Source organism: Pleurodeles waltl, chromosome 11 (genome assembly GCF_031143425.1).
Source record: "Pleurodeles waltl isolate 20211129_DDA chromosome 11, aPleWal1.hap1.20221129, whole genome shotgun sequence".
NCBI classification, from domain to species: Eukaryota; Metazoa; Chordata; class Amphibia; order Caudata; family Salamandridae; genus Pleurodeles; species Pleurodeles waltl.
In genome coordinates, this window is record NC_090450.1 from 34,181,685 (window position 1) to 34,207,326 (window position 25,642).

At 50.3% G+C, this 25,642-nt stretch overlaps 1 protein-coding gene across 1 annotated transcript in view; it reads left to right on the top strand.

The window, feature by feature from the left end:
• Positions 1–25,642, top strand: part of DVL3 (dishevelled segment polarity protein 3) — a 308,433-nt gene that overhangs the window by 197,357 nt on the left and 85,434 nt on the right. The gene's annotated exons all lie outside the window — the stretch shown is intronic.

Sequence of the window (25,642 nt, forward strand, 5' to 3'; positions counted from 1 at the left end):
TTCGTTGTGGGCTGGATACAACCAACTCCCTGGGCAGATTGGTTGTGTCAATGGTGGCCCTGCGGCACTATGCTTGGTTGAGGACATCTGGCTTTTAGGGGGATAGCCAGCAATCGCTTATGGACATGCCCTTCGATGGCACCTGTCTCTTCGGAGACCAAGTAAACTCAGCGCTCGAGCGCTTTAAGGAGCCCTGGTCTATGGCTTGGTGCTTAGGCCTCGCAGCTGCTCCTCACTCCCCTCAGTCCGAATTTCTCCTCTTTCATAGCTACAGAAGGGGCGCCCAATTGTATCCATTTCCGTGCTGCGCATGCTGCCAAGCCTCTGCCTAGACGAGGATGCAGGCTCCAATGTTACCATGGATCACCGAGCCAGAGGTTGGCCCAAGTTACTGACCTTCGGTAACAAATTATCTGGTAGAGACATATTCTAGTTGCAGATTCCTTACCGACCAAACCAATCCTCCCCGCTCTGTGAACTGATTTCTAGGAACCCTTTTTAAGGCCTTAGTTCTGGCTCACCAGGATTTGTGTTATTCCTGGCTCCACTCTTCTGGTGCGGAAAATTGTGAAAAGAAACTGATGTCAGGGCACCAGGATGGCGCCTATATATGACCACAACGTCATCACGGCGAGCACGATGCCAGCGACTGACGCAGAGTTGACCGACGCCATCTGACAGCACGCAAGGGTACTGCTTGAAAAAAAAAATCAGCCTCCTGTCTGATGCCTGGGGAAAATTCTAAGGTAAGGAATCTGCAACTAGAATATGTCTCTACCAGATAATTTGTTACCGAAGGTAAGTAACTTGTTCATCTTTACGAATAACTAATTTATAATATTTTCAAATATGGTTTTCTCTAAATAAAATTACACAAAGTATATTAAATCTAAAGTATTACAAAATAGTTATAAAACTATATGTTTTACATTTTTAAATATACATTTATTTTAATACAAAAACAAATACATGCAAAACCTGAAGAGTAAGAACATGAGAACATATTAAAGTAACATTAAAAAAAAGTTTATAATTTGATATTTACTTATTTTTGTTTATTCCTAGACTAAAATGATTGCAATTTTTTGTGATTACATTTATCAAAACAATAGCTATACATTTGAAATATAAATTTTAACATGAGTAAAGAATTATATCAAACTTACAATTTTTTAAATGTAAAGAATACCATTTTCAGTAAACATGATTATTCTATAAACCATGTTAAAAAAATTAAAAAAAAATAGTTCTCAAAAATTATTGAATTACATTACAAAAATGTACATTTCTTATAAAAATGTGAGATAATGTATTTTATTTTCAAAAACAAATAACATTTTAAAATTAATTCATCAATTTAAAAATAAAAATAAAAAATATTTTTAACATATGAATTAAAATGTAATATACAAGAGAATTAATACATATTTTAATAACCTCCTGACCCTTTTAGTGTAAAAACCCAACATTCCGATCTTATTTATAACATAATTATATGTACACATTAATTGAAAACAATGACATTTATAATAAAATACATTTACTAAAAATAAATTACAGAACGTACTAACAAAGAAATTAACATCAACTAAAAAAAATTTACAAAAAAAGTATGTTAACCCATAAAACCAATAAGACATACTATATTTTAAACAATATTTTTATCTTCGATATTCCTGTCCAAGATATTTTTGACATCGCAATGTGCTTGACACAATATTTATTTACTGCAATATTTTTTATTCAATATTTTGTCCAAACACCTTTCCATTGTACTGTACCATTTATTCATTTCATACGCCTGGCAGAAATGCAAAATGCTCCAACGTGCATCAGATTACTGGGCACCCCTTCATTGTGCATAGATGAAACCTGTTTTAATTGTAGTTTTAAATGGTAAGTGTTGGGTAAGGTATGTGAGGTTTGGCAATGTGCTATAATCATGGTGCTGTGGGATTGAGTACATAAGCCTGAGGTTTTCAGAGAGTCTGGTTACAGACACCTCTGCACATGCGGTTGCCTGTATCCTAAAATCGAAGCAGCCATTGATGTGCCCAAGTAATTTGCTGTAGTATATTGCCTGCTTCAGAGTTTACAGTATCAACGGATGTGTCATCTCTGGGCTGGGGAGTGTACCTAGATGAGAAATAGATCAGCGATCTCTGATCTCAGATGGAGCAGTACCACCAAATTCATTTTCTGGAGCTGGTTGCCAGTCGTGTTGCTGGCCCTGAAGCCCTTTATGCTTTCCATCATGGGCCGATTGATCCAGGTGCTGACAGGGATGCCCACCAGGGGGCACTGCTGGAAGCTGGGTGGAGTGTGATCTTGTGCTCTCTGTTTGGAGGCTCTAAGGGTTTGTCGATGGTTGGCACGTCGTGGGATTTCACTCGGCGTTAGGGCAGCAGGCTCAGCAGCCGTCATCTTTCCAAACCCATAGGTGGCACTCAATATCTTCGCCCAGTGGGTCGTACCCTCTGCATGCCTAAATGCTGTCTCAGAAAATACTCATTGTTCAACCTTTTATGCTTTGGCTTTTCTTCTTCCTCAAGGGTCAGTAGTAGACATCTGCTTTCAGTGAGGCCCATTTCTCAATTTTTGTCTCTGCTTCTTATTCCCTGGGTCTTCAGAAATACTGGTGGGACTGAGCACAGCGAATTTTTGGTGGCCCTGGTTAGTCCAAGAGTGTCTGGTACTTTTATCTGTTGACCTTGTGTATCTGCCTTTCACTCCGGCTTCATGTTTTGGAGTACCTGCTGACACGGATGAAAGTTAGGGTGTTGCACCGGAAACTCCACAATTTTCATCTGCATGCATGAATACTAAGCAGCACCAACTTGCTTTGATCTAGTGCCTCAGGATGTTAATGTAATTTTTAGCTTCTCGCCGCCCTTCCTCCCAATTTAGCCTATTGGGCTGCCGATCAAGTTTGTCAACAGGTACAGGGAGCAGCAAGTGTACACTGTACAAGCTAGATTGCCTGATAATTTTGTATTTGTATTATTCTTAGCCAGACAATTATTTTCTGTGAGTACTGTAAGGTTACTTGTTGGCCCCTTCGGTCTTCATTTTTTTGTCTGATGAGTGTCGTCATTCTTATCCCCCAATGGTGATGGCATTCACATGTACCCCCTGCTTCTTTGGTTAAGCAGCTGTCAAACCTCTGCTTGGTTCTAGTGTTCTTGGTATGTGCTCTTCACAGGTGTACTTTGAGACTGAACGCTGAAGACTTGCTCATTACTGTTGTTTCCGCACAGCAGCGAGCGACAGGCTTTGTCAGTTTATCCCCCATGTACCACCTTTCTTGTTAAAAAAACTAGTGCTTTTGGTGCACGCATTCGGTCTCCCAAAAATGATCTCCTCTGTCCACTTGCGGCAGTCCATCATGTTTCAGGCTTTCTATTCTGTCACATCCTTTTACAGAGGAAGAGAGGCTGTGCTGGTTGGGTCCAGAGCATGGCCTTGGTTTCTACATGGATTGGCCTTAGAATTCCCTGGAGTAGGATCAGCTGTTTGTTGAGTTTGTGTGAAAGTAGGAAAGCCTGTCCAGAAAAGGACCTTGTTCCATTGGTTTTGTCCACTGCGTCAAATTGTGTTACCCTGGCTAAAAAGGACCCTCCAGAGCATGGGTACTCACAAACTTTTTCTCAGGGGCCAAAATTGCAGTATGGTTTGCGGCCGAGGGCCGCACTGAAGTGACAGCGGGGGCGGGGCTTAGAGGGGGAACAACCACCCCACCCCCTTTTTCAAAACAATGCTAAACAGCGCCATCTGCTCTCACCCCTACCCCAGTAACACACACAGCGCCATCTGCTCTCACCCCTACCCCAGTAACACACACAGCGCCATCTGCACACAGCGCCATCTGCTCTCACCCCTACCCCAGTAACACACACAGCGCCATCTGCTCTCACCCCTACCTCATTAACACACACAGCGCCATCTGCTCTCACCCCTACCTCATTAACACACACAGCGCCATCTGCACACAGCACCATCTGCTCCCACCTCTACCCCAGTAACACACACAGCGCCATCTGCTCTCACCCCTACCTCATTAACACACACAGCGCCATCTGCACACAGCGCCATCTGCTCCCACCCCTACCCCAGTAACACACACAGCGCCATCTGCTCTCACCCCTACCCCAGTAACACACACAGCGCCATCTGCACACAGCGCCATCTGCTCTCACCCCTACCCCAGTAACACACACAGCGCCATCTGCACACAGCGCCATCTGCTCCCACCCCTACCCCAGTAACACACACAGCGCCATCTGCTCTCACCCCTACCCCAGTAACACACACAGCGCCATCTGCACACAGCGCCATCTGCTCTCACCCCTACCCCAGTAACACACACAGCGCCATCTGCTCCCACCCCTACCCCAGTAACACACACAGCGCCATCTGCTCTCACCCCTACCCCAGTAACACACACAGCGCCATCTGCACACAGCGCCATCTGCTCTCACCCCTACCCCAGTAACACACACAGCGCCATCTGCTCCCACCCCTAGCCCAGTAACACACACTGCGCGCACACACACAGCGCCATCTGCTCTCACCCCTACCCCAGTAACACACACAGCGCGCACACACACAGCGCCATCTGCTCTCACCCCTACCCCAGTAACACACAGCGCGCGCACACACAGTGCCATCTGCTCTCACCCCTACCCCAGTAACACACACAGCGCGCACACACACAGCGCCATCTGCTCTCACCCCTACCCCAGTAACACACACACACACAGCGCACACACACAGCGCAATCTGCTCTCACGCCTACCCCAGTAACACACACAGCGCCATCTGCTCCCACCCCTACCCCAGTAACACACACAGCGCAATCTGCTCTCACCCCTACCCCAGTAACACACACAGCGCCATCTGCTCTCACCCCTACCCCAGTAACACACACTGCGCCATCTGCACACAGCGCCATCTGCTCTCACCCCACCCCAGTAACACACACACACAGCACACACACACAGCGCCATCTGCTCTCACCCCTACCCCAGTAACACACAGCGCGCACACACACAGCGCCATCTGCTCTCACCCCTACCCCAGTAACACACACACACAGCGCACACACACAGCGCAATCTGCTCTCACCCCTACCCCAGTAACACACACTACATTAAAAACAAATAAATAAATAACCAAAGAGCCTTACCTGACTCAAAGCACTGTAAAGATGCCACAAATGTGGAACAGCAGGCAGGCAGGCGGGCAGCAGACGTGGAGCCGGTGACAGGAAGCAGACGACCAAAGCCCCATAAAAGTTAGCTGCAAGCGCTGACTTTTATGGGGCTTTGGCTTCCAGGATCGTCAGGGCAACGCCATAAACAATGGCCGCCATATGTAAACATAGTGGAGGGCCGCGGGAGCATGCTCCCGGGCCCTCTTCTATGTTTACATACTGCTGCCATTATGATATGGCGTTTGGTGTGCGTCTCGCGGGCCGCCAAGCTAGGTCCATGGGGCCGCTGGCGGCCCGCGGGCCGTACTTTGAGTACCGTTGCTCCAGAGGAACTTCCTGCTGATATCACCACTACTGCTTTAGCTCTGGGAAATCTGGTTTAGGACCTCTAGCAGGCAGCCATGTAGGCCTCTGTCCATGCTTTCACCGGGCGCTAGGCATCGATTCACAAGTCCACCGAGAGGGTAGTTTTGACAGTCAATCATAGAGGACTGGCTAAAGTAAAAATGACTCGTCAGACCCACCCTCCTTGAAGGGGGTATAGCTTTGCTACCAGTTTGCAAGATAAGGACTCTCAAATTAGGAGTAGGCATCAGAAAAATATTATTTACCTTCAGTAATGTTCTTTCTGGTGAATACTCACTCTAACCCAGTTCCTCTCTGCTTCCCTCCTCGTTCTCTGGAGTGGAAGTTCATTTATTAATGAGACCCTTAGCTGGAGTGTGCAATGCCAGTGAGAGATCAGTTCTGCTGGTACTCTCGACGTTTTTGGATGCTGAATTTTTAATGATTAAACTGACATCAACATGCAGGGTTGGTGCCCTAATGCGGCGTTGTCGTGCCCAGTCCTGTCCAGAAACAGGACTGAGTGGTAATGGAGGTCAATGGCCTCACCTGTTGGTGCACAGTAGCTATTACCAAAAGTCTGCGAATCTAGTGTGGCTCCTGGATAGATTCACAATGTTAAGTAACTCTAGTAAGAGTAGCCACCATAAAGAGAGTTACCAAAGGTAAGGAACTTATTCTTCTTGCATAAATGCAATAATCATTACTTGCCCAGTGCCATACAGGAGGCTTCCAGCCAATCCCGGTTCCTTGGCGAAAAAAACCTAGGCTGCGCTTTGTGGTTTCACTTTCCTATTGTAACCAGGTGTGTATGAAATTATGCTTGCAGCTCAGTATGAAGTTTGGTGTGATCTTGCTCAATTTTTTTGTGTGAATTTCATAAAACTTTTTATGTAAGCTGCACACTGACTTAAAATGTTAAGTGAAATTGCATGATGTTAAATTTCACAATATCAAAAACTTAGCACAAAGCAAAATTTGTGGTCTTCGCGAATGTTCCCACTGTAATTAAAATTATGTGCAGCACTAATTGTTAACATAGGCCTAAAAGTTCCAGTATTCAGAGCTTATTTCTGAAAATAAATGACTGATTGGCTTTGACCATTAGAACTGGAGGAAGCTTCTGTACTTTCATTAAACAGTACTAATTTCCCTGTGCAGAGAAGCAAGGTTAAATTGTGCCCAGGGATGTCACTGTGTGCAAGAAAGCAGAGTGCTGAATACATTCAAAGTTAGGACTGGCGGAAAGTGTCACGTATGGAACGTGGCCACGTAACAAGTAGGACTGTACCTTATAAGCAGTTTGTGTGTGTGCCTTTGAAATAGATCAGCTCACGCGGGGCTCAAAGAAGGTGAGATCTTAACCACACAAACATCTCGTACACATGCTGTTGTTTGGTAGCACATAGGAGGGAGATATGGATAATAAAACAAGGAGATTCTAATTTCCACATTAACTTACATTGGGGTTGAAAACAGTTTTAAGGAGACAGCTGAAGTAACATACTGTGGGGCTAAAGAGTGAGGGGTCTCCTGTAAATTGGGAGTTCTGTCATGATTGGGGATATAAAACTGAACACCAGGAAAGGCAGTAAAAACAAGACCTGTAAGGGAGTACTGGAGATGTTGAAGTTACACTCAAAATCCAAATGAAAACACAGCTTAATTTAGAGATGCAGTGACTGCATATCTCTGAAATACTCCTTCACCAAATAATGAAATCACATAACGTATATATCATGTCAAAATCCATAAGGCCGAAGATGTGCATAGTTTTTGGCAACTGTTGATGGTCTTTCTCCTGAAGGTGATTTATTCTCTGCATTTGTTCACTCTGGAATGTCCTGGTCTCACTCTTGGTAGTTTTTCTCTAGCCAGTTTGTGTTGAGATGAGCTCTCCATGTAAACTAGAGTTGGACGGTGAGAAGCTCCGTACTGAAATGTGGGTGTGTGGATCAGGTATGAGTGAATGATGTCTGGAGGTAACTGAAGCTCTTTTGTGTTTTAAACCAGTCCTCCATTTTGGAGTTGCAAAACCGCTCCCCAGTGAGGGAACAAAATGGAGACCGAGCAGGAAGGGGGGGTTAGAAGACCCTATATTTCCTCCTTATTTTTATGGAGGTGAGCCTATAGCCAGGAATCAACTGTACGGGTGAGCATGCTTTCCAGTACCTGACAAAGGTGAATGTCACCCGTCTCGCTGCTTTTCTCTGAAACATAAGCACACTGCTTACCCGCCCCTACTCCATCGCGACAACATTATGATGTGGGAACTCCCTAAGGTATGGCTTACTGATCCAGTAGGGGGGGCTTCCCAGGGGGTATGTCCTTGCTAGGCAGGGGTGGTCACCTTGTCCTGGGCTTTTATCTGGCGAGAGAAGAATGTCTGCGTTCCTTGCAGTACCAGGCCTGGCCTTGGCTGACTTGAATCCCTCATGTGCTTTGCAAGGGAAGATTGCCCGTGTTGGTGTGCTGTGGAGGAGAAACAATTTTGGGATGAATGGAATGACCCAGTTGAGGACCTCACTCAAATAGGACACCACCCCTTTCCAGAAGCATGTCCACGCACTACAACTCCATACAGTAAGAATGAATGTGCCTTCCTCAGCCTTGCAACGTAGATACATGGGAGGTCCTATGTGACCCATACACCACAGGCAAAGTCTTGTATAGTATGCTGGATGTAAATGTTTTAATTGGATCAGTCTCAGGTGGGATGATCGCGCCACCCCCGAGGGGAGCCTCCAGGGCTTCGGTCCAATCATCATCGTCAATATTGTCAACTTCGGCTTACCACGCCGCTTGGAGGACAGGCAGCGTAGTGGAGCTGTTGGTGATAAGGGATAGATATAATTTGGAAATTTTGTGGCTGACTAAATCCCCCATTAGTAACTTGCCCTCCAGAGGACTGAATTCTGGGAGGTCTAAGAGGTTACGATAGGGAGATAGCATGGCGCAATTGCAGATATTTATAGAATTGACTGCGATGCATTATGTATTTAGATTGGAGCTCCTGAAGCAATGTAAGTATACTACCACGTATAACGTCACCCAGTGTAGAGATACCAATCTGATCCCATCCCTGAAAGCCCTTCAACCAAGCCACTTGTGGGAGGAGAGTGCCCGGCCACAGCGGCATCTCCTGCATCAGCCGCCCCCACCAGCCCATTTCTACGAAGGGATTGTCTCCATACCTGTACCACCACTGTAGTCGCTGGAGGGAGAGCTCCCATATCCACCTCACCATGTAGCCGGCAGAACGAAGTGTTGCCCATCGCCCACTTTTCAGTGGCGTAGGCCGAATCGTCCTGTGGACCGTACCACCAGTTGTTGAGAATCTGTAAATGAGATGCAGCATAATATGATTGGACATCTGTGGCGGTGATGCTGCAGCAGAAGGTAGATTGGAAGCATGTACGAAGGGCTATGTGGAATGCGCCTCCACTCCACAAGAACTGTCCCAGGAGTGCATTGCTCTGTTGAAACCAAGAGGGTTAAACAGTATAGGGGTAATTCTGGAGTTGGCATAAGAAGCGTGGTAGTGAAACCATATTAACGATGGCTGATCTCCCAAGTAGAGATAGGGGCAGCTTTCAGAAGCTGAAAGCATGCTCTCTGACAATTTCTGACTGCCCTCACCCTCATATACATCCTGTCGGCCCTAAGATTTCTTAGATCCTTGTTGTGCCCTTGTATGCCAACATGCCCTCAAAAGAAACTTACCATAGCTTCAGTCATTGCTGAGATGCCCTGTGAACCTGGGAATGTTTCACAATATTTGATGGAGATACATATAGTCCTGTGAAAGCCACTTGAACCTGTAGGGTCGACATGCGAGCTCTGAAACATCAACTGAATGGAGAAAGATGGCCACTTCCTTGATCCTTTAATTTTTATCCTTGCAACAGGAATACACTAGTAAAAAGAGTTTAGCTCTCCCACACAGCATTTTAATATAGGTTGACATTTTAACAAAGAAGCTTTAGGGCCTGATTACCACTTTGCTGGAGGGGGTTAATCCGTCCCAAATGTGACGGATATCCTGTCCGCCGCATTACGAGTCCGTTATATCCTATGGAACTCGTAATACGGTGGGCGGGCTATCCCTCACATTTGGGACAGACTAACCCCCTCCGCCAAAGTTGTAATCAGGCCCTAAATGTTGTTCTAAGAGACATAACCTCACCCAAACTCTGGAACCCATAACTGAGAGGCTGTCCAACCAGTGAACAGTAATACTCTCTAATGGTTCCCACTGATGGAGCGCACCACGCTATGTAGGCGAGGGTTTGTCTTCCTATATATTGCATGAATGTATAGTAATTCCACAGGAGGTTTGGCTGTTTCTTCCAGGTATTTTCTACTGCTTGTGTGTTTGTTTCTATTCATGGAAATCTTAGAACAGTCAAGTGTGTTAGTGACCTGTCTTGTACCTGTCCTGGATGTGAGAGAATCCTGTGATGTTTCTGCTGCCCCTGCCAGCTGTCTGCTACTTATTCTTTGTGGTAGGGGAGGCTGTGCTACTGTCCTTGTTTTACCTCTGTTATTTAGCGAAGCTCAGTATCAAACTTTCCACTACACAAAAGGCAAGTGATATGCGATGTCAGTACTTGTTCTAATGCATGGTGTACGAAAGAATGAACCCTGACAAAATATGTGGGCAATGTTTACTTTTGAATTTATATATGAAACAAGCTATTTTTGGCAAGACGACTTTGTAAAATGTTAAAACTTAGCTTACACGGTACTTCCATGGAATGTATAACTACTTCGGCCAAATCTGGCGTTTTAGCTACAGCCCTTTGCATGTTGGCGGTTCTGAGCCCATAATGAAAGCGCTGAAAGCTAAAATACGTGCTGTTGACGGACAGGCCAGAAGTGGCTGATGGACTCGGATGTCATAGTGCCAAGGGGCAGACTTGTGAAATGCAAAATAAAGTTGAGTCCCTGACATTCAGCTTTGTATTTTTTTGCCTCTTGTAGGCGTCACAGATTAGAGAGCCCAGAAAGGGCAGAGATGGCCTTTTAAGTGTAAATGGCAGCATCTTACTGCTAAAGGGTTCACACTAACAGTCCTGGGAGTAGAGGGTGTGATGGGAAGGGTGTTCAGTACGAGCAGCAGCTGCTGGACATGTCTGAAGAGACACCACAAGAGGAATCAACTCTTAGAACCTGTTCTGGGCCTAGAGGATGCTGTGATTTGGGTGGAGCTCTTGAGGCACCTCTGGGATGTGCCCTGCCTAGAACAAGCCCTCCTGGTCAGCTCCCTGGTGCCTCTGGTGCGCTCTCCCCTTCCCTTCAGTGTCTCCTGCGCTCAGTCTCAGGACCGTACTGCTCTCTCGCTCCTCTAGTCTCTCCTGCTTCTCTGTTCTATCTGTAGCTCTTGTGTCTCTCCTGCTCCTGTTAAGAATCCTTCTGAGCTCTCTCGTCATGTCTGCTCACCCTTCCTCCACCACCTTTGCCCAACAGTCAGTCCCTCTTTTTCAGTTCCCTCGGGCGCCTCTCTGTTTGTCTAATGCTGTAGCGCCTCCTGTCGTGCCCTGCTTGCACTCTTTTTCATATCTCCTCTCACCCCGATCGTTTTTATCAGGGTCAAGTGTGCGACTGCGCCTACTGTCTCGCTTGGGAGACACTACTGTTTACAATGAAAAGCTTGCAGCCCGCCCATTGGTTACCATTTGTTGGCTTTAGTGTCACTCTTCTTGGCTGCCTCCTGGTTGGCAAGTGCAGGCCACAGCGTCACTTCTATTCTTTCTCTGGAGCATGGACCAAGCACAGGTTGATTAAAGTTTATTAGTGCCTCTCTGCTGCTCGCGCTGTGAATAAGGTACACTTTCTTTTTACACTTCCCTTTGTTTTCTTAACAGACTTGTATCAAACACACTTTTTAACAAATGCTTATTATTACAAATTACTAATCACACTAAATACTGATCAAAAACATAATTTGTAATTTAACATGTCAAAATAAACAGTAAAGAGCATGTTGAGCCGTGAGCGTTTCAACAGTGAATATTGTTTGTTTATTGTTAGGCATGTCCGTGGTGCTCCTTTTATCGACCTTGGAAGGATGACAGTTTGAGATGACCTGCGGGGCTCGAACTTCTGACAATGAAGTGAAACACATATCCCTGTAGTGTAAGCATTAACTAGCCCCCTGAGCCTTCAGACTCAGATCAACTTAAAGCAATGTAAACTAATTTAACATTGAACAAATGTCCTTCAATATTCTGAGCATCCATAAGCACCTCTGACTTTACCCGCAGATATATTCTCCATCTTAATCTGCCAATCAAATTGCCCTTTGGCGGGTTCGTCTCTATTGAACCCATTGAAAGAGAACCACCTGTTCTATTTTCTCAGATTCCATGCCATACTGCACCAACGCGTGTTAGTTTCTATAGGTGTCCACGGTCTTTGGAAGTAACATGGCTGCCCTGTTGTTTGCAGAGTAAACTGAGCCTCCAGAGGAGGTACAGTCTCGCCTCCGGACTCAATTTGTTTTGTTCCTGGACTCATGGACATTTTAAGGATTATGGGGGGCCGTGGCCCAGACGTATTTTGGGGACCTATTTTGGCAAACGCTCTAAATTTATTATCCAGTTTCAGCTCTTTCGTGCTTTCTTTGGCCAGATCTCTGACAGTGCACAAGCACACTGGCCCAAATTATAAATGTGTTTTCATCTAATATTGAAGGATATTAACTTGTATTTTCAGTATTATAGCACCGCGGCAGCTCACTAATATTACTGCAAATAATCTGACACCGTCTCTATTCTCATGGAGGACCTGTTCTGATTCTAGTTTCTAATGGATGTTGCATGAAACATAAACACAATATTTCTCTGCGGAACGTCTTAAAAAAACTCTCACACATCACCCGCATTAAAAATAACTAAAAGGAAAACGATATTTAAAACAATCTGTTCAAGAATTATTCAGGGTCCGACATTCTGCAGAACAGAGCTTCTCTGTCAGGGGGCCCTGGGTGGCCGGAGCCCACTTTGCGCATGGCTTAACCCCCACATAAAGAAGTATCTTCCGATGTCCCCTTTTGGTGCCTCCCTGAGAACCTCTTTAGACACACGGAGAGAAGTGACAGCTGCAACCACAAGCATCAGTCGCGCCCCTGATCTGCCCGTGAACCCAGATCAGGGCATCACTGCCCCGACGCTGGGCACCAGGTGATGGCTGAACCCAGATCAGGGCATCACTGCCCCGACGCTGGGCACCAGGTGATGGCTGAACCCAGATCACGGCATCACTGCCCCGACGCTGGACACCAGGTGATGGCTGAACCCAGATCAGGGCATCACTGCCCCGACGCTGGACACCAGGTGATGGCTGAACCCAGATCACGGCATCACTGCCCCGACGCTGGACACCAGGTGATGGCTGAACCCAGATCACGGCATCACTGCCCCGACGCTGGACACCAAGTGATGGCTGAACCCAGATCACGGCATCACTGCCCCGACGCCGGGCACCAGGTGATGGCTGAACCCAGATCACGGCATCACTGCCCCCGACGCCGGGCACCATCAGGGCATCACTGCCCCCGACGCCGGGCACCAGGTGATGGCTGAACCCAGATCAGGGCATCACTGCCCCCGACGCCGGGCACCAGGTGATGGCTGAACCCACATCAGGGCATCTCTGCCCCGACGCCGGGCACCAGGTGATGGCTGAACCCACATCAGGGCATCACTGCCCCGACGCCGGGCACCAGGTGATGGCTGAACCCAGATCACGGCATCACTGCCCCCGACGCCGGGCACCAGGTGATGGCTGAACCCACATCAGGGCATCACTGCCCCGACGCCGGGCACCAGGTGATGGCTGAACCCAGATCACGGCATCACTGCCCCCGACGCCGGGCACCAGGTGATGGCTGAACCCAGATCACGGCATCACTGCCCCGACGCCGGGCACCAGGTGATGGCTGAACCCAGATCACGGCATCACTGCCCCCGACGCTGGGCACCATCAGGGCATCACTGCCCCCGACGCCGGGCACCAGGTGATGGCTGAACCCAGATCAGGGCATCACTGCCCCCGACGCCGGGCACCAGGTGATGGCTGAACCCACATCAGGGCATCTCTGCCCCGACGCCGGGCACCAGGTGATGGCTGAACCCACATCAGGGCATCACTGCCCCGACGCCGGACACCAGGTGATGGCTGAACCCAGATCAGGGCATCACTGCCCCCGACGCCGGGCACCAGGTGATGGCTGGCTCTCTTCACACAGCCTTCTATCCAAAGTGGCAGCGGTTCGTCTTCCAGTCGGGCTAGAAAAACAAGCATTGGCAAAGCAATGTCTAGCCAGGATCTGCTGTTATGACAATGTTTTATTGCCATATTGTGCACAGTAGCATGGCTGAAAGTACCGAAAAATAACGATATGACGTGGCCGGTGCTGCCTGCGTCGTAGCACTTTCTTCTTTACTTTTCGCTGTGCTGCTGTACAACTTGGGGAAAACATTGACACAGTCTATTGATCTCGCATGGGCGATACCCATTGGCTTTGCCAGTGCTTGTTCCTCTGGGTGCAGCATCCCTCAGTCTCTCCTCTCTCTCCCATCCCAGCCTCCGTTCCTCCCTACAGGTAGAGGCCCCCCCATGCCTCACCCAGATCACCCACCTCGCGCCCCGGGGCTGGGGTGCGAGGCGCCGCTGACAGCCCTCTGTTTATCCCCCTCAGGGGGCGGCTAACAAGGGCTCCGCCGCCTTTGTCTCGTCGGAGCCATAAACAGCGGCTCGGCTCCAGGCAGCGCCCGGAATAAGTCTGGTCTTGGCGCTATCCTGAGAGGCAAAATACCGCCTAATACCCATAACACTGCAGTATTCATCATAGCGCCTACTGGCGCGCCATCACCCGGCAACCCGCATGGACGCCCCTTTCACAGGCGGCGCTGCAGACACTCACTCCACCCAACGGGGCACACTGTTATCCCAACACCCGGAAGCTGATTGAGGCCGGGAGGTGGGCCTGGGATGTTTTACTATCCATTTATTTCAAGTTTGGCACGGCCAGAGCTGCCTGGGCAACCAGACGCGAGTCTCGGCGTCGGCTCAGCATACTGTGATTCTAGGGATATCACTTAATCATCCCGTGCCTCCGAAAATAAATGTGTAATGTAACTGCTGCTCATCTAAAGCGCTCCGATGCATTCGGGTCGAGTTAGCGCTATATATAAACTGGGGAAAAAATCATAAAGCCACTTCTGCCGTTATCCTGGGGCCCTGGCGCCATCAGCCTCCCAGAACACCCCCGGCCCGCCTCCCCGTTGTACCTGCCCCGGAAGAGCGTGGCACGAGGCTGTGTGCCAATGTGATTCACTTAGTGACTGTGCAAACAGCAACACTGAGTTCAATTTGTACCCCCGTCTCCTCGTCCAAACAGATTGAATGATCCTTGCATTTCACTCCGCTGGCGAGGTTAACTGCTCCTTTTGCAGCCAGTGGAGTAAAAAGCTTTGGTATCAGTGTCTGGAAAATCTTATCTCAATGCAGATCTGGTCTGCTGGGGATTGCTGTGCAGTCCGGGTGTATGATGACAGGCCCCTACCTCTGCTGGGGATTGCAGTGCAGTCCGGGTGTGTGATGACAGGCCCCTAGCTCTGCTGGGGATTGCAGTGCAGTCCGGGTGTGTGATGACAGGCCCCTACCTCTGCTGGGGATTGCAGTGCAGTCCGGGTGGGGATTGCAGTGCAGTCCGGGTGTGTGGTGACAGGCCCCTACCTCTGCTGGGGATTGCAGTGCAGTCCGGGTGTGTGATGACAGGCCCCTACCTCTGCTGGGGATTGCAGTGCAGTCCGGGTGTGTGATGACAGGCCCCTACCTCTGCTGGGGATTGCAGTGCAGTCCGGGTGGGGATTGCAGTGCAGTCCGGGTGTGTGATGACAGGCCCCTACCTCTGCTGGGATTGCAGTGCAGTCCGGGTGTGTGATGACAGGCCCCTACCTCTGCTGGGGATTGCAGTGCAGTCCGGGTGTTTGATGACAGGCCCCTGCCTCTGCTGGGATTGCAGTGCAGTCCGGGTATGTGATGACAGGCCCCTACCTGCTGCTGGGGTTGCAGTGCAGTCCAGGTGTGTGATGACAGGCCCCTACCTCTGCTGGGATTGCAGTGCAGTCCAGGTGTGTGATGACAGGCCCCTGCCTCTGCTGGGGATTGCAGTGCAGTCCGGGTGTTTGATGACAGGCCCCTGCCTCTGCTGGGGATTGCAGTGCAGTCCGGGTGTTTGATGACAGGCCCCTGCCTCTGCTGGGATTGCAGTGCAGTCCGGGTATGTGATGACAGGCCCCTACCTCTGCTGGGATTGCAGTGCAGTCCAGGTGTGTGATGACATGCCCCTGCCTCTGCTGGGGATTGCAGTGCAGTCCGGGTGTTTGATGACAGGCCCCTACCTCTGCTGGGATTGCAGTGCAGTCCGGGTGTGTGATGACAGGCCCCTACCTCTGCTGGGGATTGCAGTGCAGTCCGGGTGTGTGATGACAGGCCCCTACCTCTGCTGGAATTGCAGTGCAGTCCAGGTGTGTGATGACAGGCCCCTACCTCTGCTGGGATTGCAGTGCAGTCCAGGTGTGTGATGACAGGCCCCTGCCTCTGCTGGGGATTGCAGTGCAGTCCGGGTGTTTGATGACAGGCCCCTACCTCTGCTGGGGATTGCAGTGCAGTCCGGGTATGTGATGACAGGCCCCTGCCTCTGCTGGGGATTGCAGTGCAGTCCGGGTATGTGATGACAGGTCCCTACCTCTGCTGGGGATTGCAGTGCAGTCCGGGTGTTTGATGACAGGCCCCTACCTCTGCTGGGGATTGCAGTGCAGTCCGGGTGTGTGATGACAGGCCCCTACCTGTTGCTAGGTCTGCTGCGGGCTTGTGTTGTCCACCTAGAAAGAAACATCAGACAGCTACCATCAACACTGTGGGAAAGCCCCGCTCCCTGCCCTGATGTCGGAGGACCCTGAGTGGGACAAACCACTTCCACAGGCAGTCCGTTGGAGCAATTTTGCAGTTTGTAGAAAGTGTGGCATGATAGTTGGGGGTGCAAAAAATGCAAAGCCCCCCAGCAGATCTCTTTTGCACATTCGATCTAATGGAGCTCGGTGTATCTCTCATCAGGAGAATCTTGATGGCCAAGTTAAAATCATGTCCCTCCCCTTCCCAGATAGGTCATTCTGGGTCTGCAGGAAGGCACCCCTAGCATCCGAAGAGCGAGGTCGCTTGCCTGTGTCGTTGCTGAGCCGGCTTCTGCTTTCCACTCTCTGAGCCAGTCTCTTCGCTTTGTCCCCTGGCGTCAGTGGCACCTCGCGGGATTCTGCCCAAAGACATTTGTTGAACTTTCTGACGGGGCCTTTCATAGTGCCTCGAAGCCCATCTTGCTGTTTGGCCTGTGCTACCTCTCCTGAGGAGTCAGTCTAGGTTTAGATCATCTCCCCAATCCAGGAGAGTCTAGGGTTTCTAAAACCATGCAGCTAGGGAGAAGTGCTGCTAGTGCCGCCTGTCAAGAGCCCTCTGAGAACATAGCAGTGCCCTGTGATGGCACCAAGGGACATAAGCACTTAGGAAAAAAACTGAATTGGAGCTGTGCTTCAACCATGCAAAAACTAACTTTAACATACAGAATCAAAGTGCCACACTAAGGTGGCAGGCTTTTAGCAGCTCCTAGCTAATGCCAACAGACGTCTCACGACCCCCTGCTGCCTGACTGAGGACCCTCACTCCTTGAGGGCCTTTGGGGTCACTTAGAACTTCAGTCAGGATTTATCAGGCACAACTAATCACCCAATAGGCTATCCAGGCACTTGCAGGTCCTGGTGGCTTATTCGTACAGCCAGGTCTTGAGGGCCATTCGGAATTCCAGAAGTGAGGTGATGGTCCGGAGCTGCATGGGGGGACACTGTTCCACGTTTTGCTGTGATATGAGAGAAGGAGCGTCCTCCAATTCTGCTTTGGTAGATGCAGGAGTATGGGCAAGTGAAAGGCAGGCAGAGCGGTTGGTGGAAGTTCAGGCGGTGGTTAATGTACGCGGGTCCTTAGTTGTGTAGAGCCGTGTGTCTGTGGGTCAGCAGTTTGAATTGGCATCTCTTCTGTACGGGGGAGCCAGTGGAGTTGCCTAAGGTGGGGTGTGACATGGGTTCGTCGGGGAAGGCAGAGGATGAGTCTTGCTGTGGTGTTCTGTATGGTCTGAAGTATCTGTAGAAGGTGTGCAGTGATTCATACGTAAAGGGCATTGCCGTAGTCCATTCGGCTGGTGATGAGTGCCTGTGTCACTGTGCGCCTCATGTGTAGAGTTAGCCACTTGAAGATCTTACGTAGTATTCACAAAGTGAGGAAGCAGGCGGAGGAGACGGCTTTGATCTGTGACTTCATGGTGACCTTGCTGTCGATGATTCTGAGGTTCTGGCATGGCCGGAGGAAGTGGGTGCGGGTCCTAGGTCTGATGGCCACCAGTTCTATGTGTTGCTCTTATTGCCAAAGATCAGTACTTCCGTCTTTTCTGTGTTAAGCTGCAGACAATTGTTCTTCATTCAGTCAAAGACGCTTGTCATGCATCAAAGGTAGTTCTGTTGGTGCAGGGGTTGTCGGTGAGTAAAAGGATGAGCTGGGAGGGTCTGCATAGGAAATTATGTTGAGGCCGTGGGATCTGACGATGTTGGCCAGTGGGGTCATACATGTGTTGAAGAGCGTGGGGCTGAGGGATGAGCCCTGGGGGACACCACAGTGATTGCCTTGGGTTCAGAGGTGAAAGAGGGGAGGTAGATCCTCTGGGTTCTTCCGGTGAGGAAGGAGGCGATCCACCTGAGCGTGTCCCCTTAGATGCCAATGTGGTGGAGTCTTATGGTCCTCATGTGGTGGGTTATGGTATTAAAGGCTGCCGAGAGGTCAATGAGGATCAAAGCTGCTGTTTCTCCTTGGTCGAGGAGAGTTTGGATGTCATCAGTGGCTGCGATCTGGGCAGTTTTGGTTCTGTGATTGCTGCAGAAGCCGGAATGGGAGGCGTAGAATAGCAGGTTCATAAAAAGCCCCAACACCAGCAATATTTTGCACCCACTTCACACTGGCAGTAAAATGAAGCAGAGTGGAGACAGGTGAGTATTTTTTCTCCCGTCATTACTGTCTTTCCAGTTTTAATATAAGTTTTGTTAAAACCGATTCTCAAACCCAAGTGCGTGCAATGGTCTCTCACCTCTAAATTAGCGCTTGTGTGAAAATGTACGCACAAATTATGGCTCCTGTTGTTGTTTATCTTGCATGCCTGTAAAATATTTCTGTATTACCTACACCAAAAAGACATTCCAACACTATGAGAATTTGTCTTTAGTGCTACACGATATCCAATCCGTTTATGGACCATCATAAAGACTCTTCCGCTCCTGAGGCCTACAGGCGCTCCAGCCCATGCCAGAGGTCCATTCCCGAGGCCTTCTGGCTTTCAATCTCATGCCAGGGCTCCTTCCCTAAGAACTGCTGGCTCTCCAGCCCATCCCAGGGCTCCTTTCCCGGCCAGATGGCTCTCCAGCCCATCCCAGGACTCCTTTCCTTAGGCCTGCAGGTGCTCTAGCCTAAACCAGGGTTCCTTCCCTGCCAGCAAGCTCTCCTGCCCATACCAGGGCTCTGTCCACTGAGGCTTCCTGGCTGTCCAGACCATGCCAGGGCTCCTTCTCGGCCTGCTGACACTCCAGCTCATGCCAGGGCTCCTTCCCTAAGGCCTGCAGGTGCTCTAGCCCATACCAGAGCTCCTTTCCAGGCCATTGGGCTTTCCAGTCCATGCCAGGGCTCCTTCCCTGGCCTGCTAGTTCTCCAGCCATTCCAGGGCTCCTTTCCCGGCTTTCCAGCCCATGCCAGGGCTCCTTCCCTAAGGCCTGCTGACTCTCCACCCCATGCCAGGCCTCCTTTCCCGGCTCTTCAGCCCATGCCAGGGCTCCTTCCCTAAGGCCTGCTGTCTCTTCAGCCCATGCCAGGGCTCCTTCCCTAAGGCCTGCTGGCTCTTCAGACCATGACAGGACTCCTTCCCAGGCCTGCTGGCTGTCCATCGAGTGAACGAGCTCCTACTCCTGAAGTCTGCGAGTTGTCTAGCCCATACACAGTGCTCAGTTCTGTGGTACCCGTGAGTTTTCCCACCCCATGACAGCTCTGTCCCCTGAGACCTGCAGGCTCTGCAGCTAATGATACGATTCTGTCCCTGAATTCTGCAGGCTGTCCAGTCCATGTGAAGGCTCCTTCCCCTGAGGCCTGTGGACTCTCTAACTCCCACACTCTACGCATGAGAGCTCTGATCTACATGCTGTGCCTCACTTCTACTTACTACAGGGTCTCCTCGGAGGTGATACCTCATCTCTACCATCTGTACCTTTCATCATCACACACCCTCCCACTCTTGAAGACCTCTCACCTGTGATCCTCATTTGACTGCAGTGACTGCATCTCTTGCACTTTTTCCACTCAACCACTGGCACTGCCAGTCTTGAAATACCCCACCTGAGATCTGCCTTAGATCACATAAATCGTGAGACATCGACCATAAGTGAGTTGTCAGAAGGAGCCGGTGCATCAAAGAGCAATGTGCTGTTCTCAAGGTGAAAACGTTGACGTGCAACTCTTCAACCTTTACAGCAAGATCATCGGGTGTCCCAGTCTTGAGGAATCCCACATGGGTCCCGCTTGAACTCCCTTGACGGCGAGCTTTGTGCAAGGTGGCCCAAGGCATGTAGGCGCATCATGAGAACAATGAGACGAGACACCGACCCATCGATGAGTGATCGCACAGGTGCATCGCAAAAGCAGTGGAATCTTCTCCAAGGTGAAGCCCTTGACTTGCAGCTCTTCCACATTAGACTCCAGTACGTCTTGATTCTACCAGTCTTGAAGACCCACAACTGTGGTCTGGTCCCACTTGGGTCTCCTCAACTCTGGCTGACGCTGCCTGTGCTCGTGAGCGGACCCTGGCATGCAGGAGCATCATGAGAGCTATGGGATGTTTTCCAAGGTGAAACCCTTGACTTGCAGCTCTTCCTCCTTAGACTCCAGTACGTCTTGATTCTACCAGTCTTGAAGACCCACAACTGTGGTCTGGTCCCTCTTGGGTCTCCTCAACTCTGGCTGACGCTGCATGAGCTCGTGAGCTGGCCCCGGACATGCAGGAGCATCATGAGAGCTATGGGATGTTTTCCAAGATGAAACCCTTGACATGTAGCTCTTCTACCTTGGTGACTCCAGTATGTTCTCTACTCTACCAGTCTTATAGACCCCTACCTTTGACCCGGTCCCTCTAGGGTCTCCTCAACTCTGACGCTCCAGCCATGAGCTCGTGAGCGGACCCTGGCATGCAGGAGCATCATGGGAGCAATGGGATGTTTTCCAGGATGAAACCCTTGACGTGCAGCTCTTCTACCTTGGTGACTCCAGTATGCTCTCTACTCTACCAGTCTTATAGACCCCTACCTTTGACCCGGTCCCTCTAGGGTCTCCTTGACTCTGACGCACCAGCCATGAGCCCGCTGTGAGCTGAGACTCTGCCAGTCTTATAGACCTCTACCTTTGACCCGGTCCCTCTAGGGTCTCCTCGACTCTGACGCTCCAGCCATGAGCTTGTGAGCGGACCCTGGCATGCAGGGGCATCATGAGAGCTATGGGATGTTTTCCAGGATGAAACCCTTGACGTGCAGCTCTTCCTTGGTAACTTCAGTGTGTTCTCTACTCTACCAGTCTTGTAGACCCCCCCCCCCCCCCCCCCCCCCCCCCCATCTGACGCACCAACCATGGGCCAGGGCTCGCAGGCGCAGCGTGGGAGCAGTCCTGTGCTGGGCATGTTTGGGGCAGTCTTGGCCCACAGACAGCAGCAGCGGTTGGATTGGGTCTGGCCAGAAGATGTTGATTCTCCTGTGATGGCGGCGTCTGCAGGGAGAGACCCAGTTACTCGTTAGGTCTTGCTCGACGGAGCTTTAGCGAGTGACCGACTAGTGCTAAGCTAAGACAGGCCTCGCAAGAGCGCAGTCCTTCATGTGACAGGATGGCGTCAGAAGAAACAGTGCGGTGTTTGCAGACAGCCTCTGCATGCGCTTCTGTTGGGAAGTTTTGCAGTCCGTGTCTGTAGCAGTCACATCATTTGAAGAACACGTTTTAAACTCTGCCTGCACCAAGCACACATTACAAACGGTGCGTTGTTTGCAGTCTGTGTCTGCAGAAAGTGCAGTGGGTGCATTTTGCCGCAATAGCTTGATGCAAATAGTGTTGTTTTAAAAGTTTACCTATACAAAGCAGGAGATATTAACAGTGCAGTATTTGCAATGTGCGCATACTATATCAGCCTCATGATTCAAGTAGCGCAGTGCACTGTTTACACAATCTTTTAGTAAACACTTAACTATTTGCTTCACGTGCTTGGTTGTGTGAAGTCAAACAATACTGACAGATGCTGTGCTTGTGTGCACTGTGACCAGATAGAGCAAATAGTGCCTTGTTTGCTGCATTGTGCCTGCATACAGTGCTTCCCGGCAGCCTGCCTCCTCTAAGCACATACATACTGCAGCTTTATGCCAGCCTGCCTGTGCCCACGCATACATTAATCACACGATGAAGGGAATGCGGTGTTCCCTGTTTTTTCTGCGCTAGGCACTGCTCGGGCGTCCATTTCCGGTGTGTTTGAAGCAGTACCTCTGAACGCCTCCTGGTGGCACACTTTTCGCGTCAATAAAGGCGCCATTCCTGCTGAAAGTGCTGGTGCCGGCTGGGCACGCGGAGGGTGGGCCTGGCCTGTGATATACCCATCCCTCCCCTGCCACTGGAAGAGCAGGCTTGCCTGGTGGGCACTGCCCATTCCACGCCTTGCCAGCCTGTGCTGCTGGGCACAGGGTGGGGTGGCAGTGCCCGTCACTGGGAGTGTATTGTAGTTATGTTTCTGTTGTGGGCCAGGCGTTGGTCTACATAATTTTACATATCTTTGTGGATCATGCAATCAGCATGGGCGGTGCCAGGGCACCCCACATGGTGAGGGTGCCCTCTTCAAGTGTGCTACAGCACAGTGGGCTATGTTGACCTCTATATAGTGTTTTCTCTTTCTAGTTTTACATCCTCAGATTGCATGGCATCTCAGAGAGTTTCCTTCCACAATATTCCTCAAACTGGACGAAAACAGACAGCCTTAAAACTATCTGTCGATGCATCTCTCGTGCCCTCCATCCTCGCCGCGCCTTCCTACTCTGCCACCCCCATGGTTTTTGTTCTTATTATTGTATTTCTGCCGACTGTCCACTCCTCGCCTTATGGGCTCCGACCCCCCTCTTTGAAGCTTTATCTCCAGAGCAGTGCTTCCCCATCTTTTTCTGAACCACAGCCCAATTTTTAGAACAACAAACTTTTGTGACCCACCTACCTGTAATAGACACGAGTTGGGTGATTTTTAATGCAACTAAAGCATCGTGTGGCATTGCACTGTCATTTACAGAAAGCCAATTTTCCATTGAAATGACCACTAAATTTGCACAGACGTGAAGTTTAGTGATAAAAATTATATTGCACATAAATGATAATGTGTATGAATCATATTTCTGTGAATTTTTATCATTAGTGCATCACCAAGTAAAGTGTATTGGTTTGTTTTGATCCCATTAAAATGTATGTTGCCATCTCACTGGAATTTCAAAAAACGTGCTTTATTTTTACTTTTCTAGCTGCTGAACGTGTACAGTTTACAGGTATTTGCATTTTGTTGTGTGTTAAAAAAAATTGACATCTCATAGACTTTCTTTTTACCCCAGCAAGGTTGTCACATTCCCTTTATTTTTCTTTCTCTGACTGCAAAGTGAAAGGAGTCTGTACACAGCAATCCCGATTTTAGAAACACAAGCTGCAATTTGTCAGCAGACCTAACCTGACATTTGACCCTGGTCTAAGAGGCGCAGCAGATGTGACACAATAAATACAGGATTTAAAGGCATGGTTATGTATTGCTTGGACTTCCAACCCACTGACAATCGGCTCAACCAGTGGGTCGCAGCCGGCAGTTTGGGAAACACTGCTCTAGAAGCTGAGAGTAACTAAACCCATCTCCAATGTCTGCTCATCCCAAGGCCTCGGCTTGAGATCACTCTATTGATAATCACGCTTTGGTTCTATTCATTTAATGTACCGCAGAGAAGCTGGTGTAAATGAATGTAGAGCATAGGCCTAACCCCAAAACCAAGGAAACCCTACAAAGATATCCACTGGGTTCACCACTAACCGTGGATTCTGGAGTGTGTCCTGCCAGTCGTAAAGTGCTTTAAGGCCTCCTCAGGGGTGGTATGCGCTATATAAAAGCGGTTACAGCACAGTTGACCTATTGCCACAACTGTTGTGCGGAGGCAGTGGGCCCTGCCACCCACTTTAGTGCCCACGGGAGGCTGAGCTGTCTCTTTTAAAGGTTCTCTTCACTCCGGCTGAGACTGCGCGCACTGAGGAGCATGTCAAGGGGTGGACTGACGCCCATCACAGAAGGGTGACCGTCAGTAACGCCTGGTGTATGTCTCTCGTAGCTGTAGGATCACTTGAGACTAAAGAGACACCCTCAGCAGTCTTAGAGGGACCTCAGGGCAGTGGGCCGTCGCAAGTTCTCTGCAACAGGTCTCAATCGAGCGCAAATGAAGGCTGGTGTGTGTCTCTTACAGGTGTCGGTTCATCTGAGACTGCTGGCACCTCCTCAGCAGTCTCAGGGGACCTCAGGGGGTCAGTGGACCGTCGCAGGCTCCCTGCAGCAGGTCTCCATAGACCGTCTGTTGCCAGTGCGGGTCGGTGTGTGTCTCTTACAGGTGTCGGTTCACCTGAGACTGCAGACACTCCCTCAGCAGTCTCAGGGGACCTCGGGGGACCCGTCGCAGGCTCCCTGCAGCAGGTCTCCATAGACCGTCTGTTGCCAGTGCGGGCTGGTGTGTGTCTCTTACAGGTGTCGGTTCACCTGAGACTGCAGACACTCCCTCAGCAGTCTCAGGGGACCTCGGGGGACCCGTCGCAGGCTCTGTGCAGCAGGTCTCCATAGACCGTCTGTTGCCAGTGCGGGTCGGTGTGTGTCTCTTACAGGTGTCGGTTCACCTGAGACTGCAGACACCCCCTCAGCAGTCTCAGGGGACCTCGGGGGACCCGTCGCAGGCTCCCTGCAGCAGGTCTCCATAGACCGTCTGTTGCCAGTGCGGGCTGGTGTGTGTCTCTTACAGGTGTCGGTTCACCTGAGACTGCAGACACCCCCTCAGCAGTCTGACAGACCTCGAGGGGCAGTGGACCCTCGGGGGCTCTGTGCAGCAGGTCTCCATAGCCCCCCTGTTGCCAGTGCGGGTTGGTGTGTGTCTCTTACAGGTGTCGGTTCACCTGAGACTGCAGACACCCCCTCAGCAGTCTGACAGACCTCGAGGGGCAGTGGACCCTCGGGGGCTCTGTGCAGCAGGTCTCCATAGACCGTCTGTTGCCAGTGCGGGTCGGTGTGTGTCTCTTACAGGTGTCGGTTCACCTGAGACTGCAGACACCCCCTCAGCAGTCTGAGGGGACCTCGGGGGGACGGTGGACCGTCGCAGGCTCCCTGCAGCAGGTCTCCATAGACCGTCTGTTGCCATTGAAGGGTGGTGTGTCTCTTACAGGTGTCGCTTCAACTGAGACGACAGGTATCTGTAGGTCTGGAGTGCCGCCCTCCACCCCACGGGGGTGTGTGATGTCGCTCCTCTGCCAGTGAGCGCTGCTGTACTTATGACTGCATTTCCTTGAACTGAAGGTGTTAGTCCGGCTGAGACAGCAGACACATGGGGAGGTGCCTGACGGGCTGGGGTGGGCAGCAGCCGCTCACAGGGCCTGCGCTGTGGTGCCCAGTGGGGACCGGTGCATGTCGCCTGTCTCTATTGAATAAAGCTGGTGGCTGTCTCGGTGAGACTGCAGGCACCTGGCAGGGGCGGGAGTGGGCAGTACCCGGCCCCTCCCCTCCCAGTTGCCAGTGGGGACTGGTGGGTGTCCCTGTCTCTCTTAAAGCTGGTGGCTGTCTCGGTGAGACTGCAGGCACCTGGCCCCTCCCCTCCCAGTTGCCAGTGAGGGCTGATGTGTTGTTCCCAGTTGCCCAGC